Below are 6,000 nucleotides of genomic sequence, written 5' to 3'. Positions count from 1 at the left end.
GCGTGTTCACTGCATGTAAAAATATCCTGTGTCATCACAATCATAGTCATTGCCTTTTACAATATCTGCTGGGATATCATCAGTCACTGCCACCTGCTTGTCTCCCTGCCCTTCTTCCAGTCCACGTAAAACCTGGCTGAGGACACCTGAAAAATGTCCCTCACATGGTCCAAAGCATGTAGCCAAACAGTGTATTCACTGTTGCAGTCATTACATTTGGGTTATCTGCTTGCAGTAGCCCTCAGTCGGCCTGATTAACAAAAGTCTTGGGTCCTGCATCAGTTGCTGTCCCTTCTTCCATGACGTCAGGTCGTCAAGGGTATAAAACATGCAGCCAACGCCATTACATCAGTTTTTCTTGCCCCAGATGTCAGGTGCCCCCCTAATGGGAAGCAATTAAATCTATAAATACAAGGATATGCCTCAACAGAAAAGCAAATACACCAAAAAGCTTTTAGAGCATAGTAAGTGAGAGTAGAGGTATAGCCAATGGAAGAAAAGGGGGCTGGAGGGAGGGGAACCAGGACTGCAATAGTGAATACACTTGAACATCTACATTTATGATAAGTGTACACAACTGTACTATGTTCTTCGTGTTTCACTGTTGCAATCATTACATTTGGGTAGATTCCCAAAGCTAAGGTTGGGAGAAGAAATTTAAATAGAATTAGGGCCAGCTATAAGGCCCTGCAAGACTCAGTGGCAAAACCAGCCCTGGATTTAGAGAAAATTGGCAAATGATAATGCTTGGTGAAAGTATGTACACAACTCCAGGTAGCAGCTTCTTAGACGTCCCTAGTAGGGACGTCCCTGAGAAAGGCTGTAGAGGTAGATGCAGCCCTGATTGAATGGGGTCTGATGCCCTGTGGGATAGGTTTTCCATGGTGCTTATAGCAGAAATGAATGCAGTGGCCTATCCATTTTGAAATGGTTTGTTTTGAAATAGCTTTCCCCTCTGTCCTTGCAGCAAATGCCACCAGTAGTTGTTCAAATTTCCTTTGAGGTTTAGTCCTGTCCAAGTAGAATCTAAGCTGTCTGTGCACATCTAAAGAGTGCAGTATCCGTTCCCCTTTGTTCTGTGGGTTAGGAAAGAAGGTAGGCAAATGAATGGACTGATTAAGATCCACACTGAATACCACCTTGGGCATGAAGGAGGGACTGGTTCTGAGGGACACCGTGTCCACATGAAAGATGATGAAAGGTTCCACTGTCATAAGGGTCTGTAATTCAGATACCCTTCCTGCAGAAGTGATTGCCAAAAGTAAATCTGTTTTCCAGGAAAAAAATTTTAAATCTGCAGTAGCAGCTGCTCGAAAGGAAGAAGAGTGAGTTTCTCCAAGACAAAGTTAAGGTCCCAGGCTGGAGATGGAGCTCTCCTGGGTGGCCTTAGATTTTTGGCCCCTCTGAGGAACTGCTTGAGCAGTGGGTGAGAGAAGAGGGGAGGCTCTGTGCTATATTGAGCTAAAATGGCTGAGGCATGAATTTTGATGGAGGAAAAAGACATGCCCTTATGAAGCATCTCAGTCAAGTATTGTAGAATCTGAGACAAACTGGGCACTGCTGCGTTCATTCCTTGACAATGGTTCCAAGCACAGAATCTTTTCCATTCTGCAGCATAAGATTTTCTAATACTAGGCCTCCTTGCCTCTAAAATGATATCCACCACTGATTTACTGAGGGATGGTAAAGGAGAGATTAGGTAATTAGCCAGGCTGCTAGGTTCAGGGTTTGCAGCTGAGGGTGCAGAATCATGTTCTCCTGCTGAGACAACAGGGAAGGAGTTTGAGGCAGGTGCCAAAGAGCCAAGCATGGCACACTGCACAAGAGTGGGTACCAGTGTTGGTGAGGCCAGTCTGGTGCAACTAAAATCATCCTTGGCTTGTCCTGTTTGATCTTTAGTAGCACCTTGGAGAGCAGAGGCAGAGGAGGAAAGGTATAAACTGATAGGTTTTTCTAGCTGAAGGATAGAGCATCCACTTTCCAAGTTTGCTTGTGTGGAATCCTTGTGCAAAATTTGTCCAGTTGATGGTTCTGGGAGGAGGCAAACAGGTCTATATCTGGGCTCCTCCATTTGCTTGTCAACATGTTTAAAATCCTTGGTTCCAGTTTCCACTCGTGTGGGTCCATGACGTTTCTGCTTAGTCCGTCTGCCAGTGTATTTAGTTTTCCTGGCAGGAACTGACCTTGTAGATTCACTTGGTAGCTCAAGGCTGTGTTCCACAATGTCATGGCTAGTCTGCAGAGGGTGGGGTAAGAATGTGTACCCCCCCCCCCCCGCTTATGTACCACATGACAGTGGTGTTTCCGTCTTTACCATTAGTTGTCCTGGAAGAATGTAGTCCTTGAAGCTTGTCAGAGCATTCTGTACAGCTAACATTTCCTTTTGATTTATGTACAGGTGCATTTGATTTGGGTTCCATTTGCCCTGAATGCACTTTCCTGCCAGGTGAGCCCCCCATGCATAGTCTGATGCATCTGTTAAGATTTGTTTGGCAGGGGGTAATGTGAATGGTAGTCCCTTGTTTTGGGGGCAGGCCTCTGCCCACCAAAGGAACTCTAGGCGTACACAAGGTATGATAGGAATCCTTGCTTCCAGATCATGTGAATGTTGACACCATAGGCTTTTGAGATACCATTGTAGTTTCCTCATATGCAGCCTTGCATACGAAATAAGAAGAATGCATGAGGCCATGAACCCCAAGGCTTGCAGTATTTGCCTTGCAGATAGCTGTGTTTTTGTGGCCACTTGTTTGAAGTAAGTTGTCAAATGTATCCGTTTCTCTGGCGTGAGGAAAGCCATCTGGGAAGTTGTATTCAAGCTTGCTCCCAGGAATATAATTTGTTGACAGGGTACCAGGTGGGATTTCTTTTCGTTTATGGTGAACCCCAGGCAAGTCAGTACCCTTTGAACAAAGGCCAGATGATTAAAAAGAATGTCCTTGCTTTCTGCCTAAATTAGACAATCGTCCGGGTATGGGTATATTTGAATATTTCTTTGCCTGCAAAATGCATTGACAGGAGCTAGGCACTTTGTGAATACCCTGGGTACAGTAGATAAGCCAAAGGGCAGTGCAGAGAACTGATAGTGCATGTAGCCTGCTTTGAAGCGTAGGTATCTTCTGCAAGACTCCTTGATAGGGATGTGCAGGTATGCTTCTAGTGTTGCCAACCATGCATCCTTGCCTAGCACAGGAAGCAGCTGGTGAAGAGTCAGCATTTTGAATTTTGGAATCACCAGAAAGGTGTTTAGAATAGAAAGGTCCAGGATAGGATGCCATGTATTGCCTTTTCTGGGTACCAGGAAAAGTCTCGAATAGAAACCTTGTCCGTTTTCCTCTTCTGGTCACAACTGAATAGCCCCCATGTTTAAGAGAGAGAGTACCTGATTTTGGGCCACTGCCCACTGATTTGGGGGTAGATCTGGCCACCTGCTTGGTGTTGGTAATGTGTGGAAATGAAATCTGTATCCTTGGGACACTATATTTAAAACCCATTTGTCCTGGGTAATGAGTTCCCAGTTTTTGGCCCGCAGACCAATCTATCCGCCTAAAGGAGCATTCAGTTGGGAAGTGTTTGGAAGTCTTAAAAGCAAGTCATTGAGATGGTTTTCCATAGGGGGAGTCTTAGAGCTCCCAGGTGTGGGTGCAGAAACCCCCTACTGCATAGTCTTGTGTGTCCCTTGGGACTGAAACCTGGGGTTTCTGCTGTGTCCGGGTTTGACTTGAGAAGACCTGGAGGGGGCTGGAAAGGACCAATTTTTAGAGGGCCAGTGCCTACTAAATCTAGGAGGCTGAACTTGTAAGAAATCTTTAACAGTCTGCATAGATTTAGCTTCATCTTCCATCTTTTTAAGAACTTCCTCAGCCTTGTTGCCAAACAGGCGCTCCTGATTTAAGGGAGCATTCAACAATTTAGCTTTAACATGATCAGGCAAAGATTGCTCCTTAAGACAAGCATGCCTTCTGAGCACAGACCCAGTAACAGCAGCCCTGCAAGAGGCCTCTAATGAATCAAATCCACATTGCAAAGTATGTTTTCCAACTTGTTCAGCAAAATGCATTAAATCCTGTAATTCTTTATTTTCAGCGCAGTCAGGAATTAACATCATTTTCTGTTTAAGCAATCCAAGGTTAATGGCCAAGGTTGTAGAAGTGTAAACTTTCTTACCCCATCTATCCAGCGCCCTGGAGTCTCTATCTGAGGGGGTAGGATTTTTAGCAGTAGAAGCCTTAATGCCTTTGGGTCCCTGTGAAATAGTCTCTGGATCCGCAATATGATTTTTAAAAAGGAACATGCGAGAATCAGGAACCCTGTAATATCTGTCAGGTTTTCTGGGAGCAGGAGGCAAAGAATCAGGAGCCAAACTAGATTCTGACAAAGCATCATCAACAATGTCTAGTACAGGAGGTATATCTAAAGGCCTATGCTGAGGCAGGAGTAAGAAATCCCTAAGCCTCTTTTTTGAATCAGAAAAATCCTGGCTTTCTCAGTGGAAATGCTCCCTTAGAGTATGTAAGGTTTCACCAAAAGAAAAATCCTCTGGAGGGGAAGCAGAGGGAATAGAGTCCTCTGCATCAGAATCCTCATAAGTAGATAAGGGCAAATCCAGATCATCAGAAGAATCAGAAAAATCAGAATCCTGGTCAGAAAATTCATAAACAACTTCAGTCCTAGGTCTCTTGGAAGAGGGTGGTTGGCTTCCCCTGATTAGAGTTATAAGATCTTCAGTCATTCTTATCATTTGTTTTTTAGGCATAGAGATTTTGGCTTAAATGAAGAAGGAGGCATCGGTTTAATATACAATTCCGTAGGCCTGAATACACCCTCAGAAGCCGGTGCCTGCACAGTGGCTTCAGACCCATCCATGGTAGAGACATCCGCAGGTTCCACAGTTGAAACATCTTGAGGCATACCGGACTCCGAATGGGTCTCAGTAGAGGCCTGCGATTCAGAAGTACTGGGTATCAGGGGCTGCGAAAGCGCCTCACAGAGTACCAGCAAACTGGCAACTGGCTTAGGAGAAGCATCGTTGGCAGCTTTGGACCTTGGCGGCCTGTCTCCGTCTTTATCTTTGTGTTTTTTTTCGGAATCCCGGTAGTCGGAAGGCTAACCGATGACATTTCTGGATAATTAAACTGAGAACCGAAATATTTAGAAGCGAAAATATACCGACAACAGATAATGCGCTGTTTAAATAAAGCACAAAACCGACAGCAAGGCACGTTGTGGTCAGGGCCTAGGCAAGGAATACAGTACGAATGAAAATCTTTGTGAGGTATTTGCTTTCCACAAGTAATGCCATTATTAACTTTTACTGACATCAGTAAGTAGCAAGAAAAAGTTTCCCCAACGGGGTACTTGGCTTTAGTTGAAGACTTCGGTTCTGAAACTCGAAAATGAAAATTTCAGGAGTCAGACGACCGGCACTTGCGAACTGCTTCTGCTTCGGGTACTGCATGGCAAGAAAGACTGATGTAATGGCATCGGCTGCATGTTTTATACCCCTGATGACCTGACGTCATGGAAGAAGGGACAGCAACTGACGCAGGACCCAAGACTTTGTTAATCAGGCCAACTGAGGGCTACTCAAGCAGATAACCCAAATGTAATGACTGCAACAGTGAAACACGAATAACATCAGCCACAACATCCTTAGCTCAGTTTAAGACATCCTTAAAAACACACCTACTAACTGGATTTGCAACTGTAATACCCCAGGGTAGCCTTACTCCTTCTACTTCTCACACTTCTAATGTAAACACCCTCCCTCCCTTATTTTACAGGCAATACAGCTTACTTATCTTGCAAGTCCCAGCTCCCATTCCTGTCTTCCTCTCAACAATTCCTGCTTCTTCTAAGTATAGACACTTGACATCCACCTTACTATATCAAACATTATCATAATGAGATTTATTTTCTCTGTACTGTTAAAGACGTGTCCTATTTTCTTCCTATATATTGTACTATTTTGTTATTATATAATTTATAGTGTTATCTTAG

At 44.3% G+C, this 6,000-nt stretch overlaps 1 protein-coding gene across 1 annotated transcript in view; it reads right to left on the bottom strand.

Annotated features, from left to right (window-relative positions):
- The window catches only part of AKAP13 (A-kinase anchoring protein 13), a 2,349,678-nt gene that overhangs the window by 701,356 nt on the left and 1,642,322 nt on the right, over positions 1-6,000 (bottom strand). The window lies entirely within an intron of this gene.

The sequence above is a fragment of the Protopterus annectens genome, chromosome 7.part0, assembly GCF_019279795.1.
Source record: "Protopterus annectens isolate FY-2018-M chromosome 7.part0, PAN1.0, whole genome shotgun sequence".
Lineage (NCBI taxonomy): Eukaryota > Metazoa > Chordata > Ceratodontiformes > Protopteridae > Protopterus > Protopterus annectens.
The sequence above is the reverse complement of the archived record's forward strand: the minus strand, read 5'-3'. Positions and strand labels throughout refer to the sequence as shown.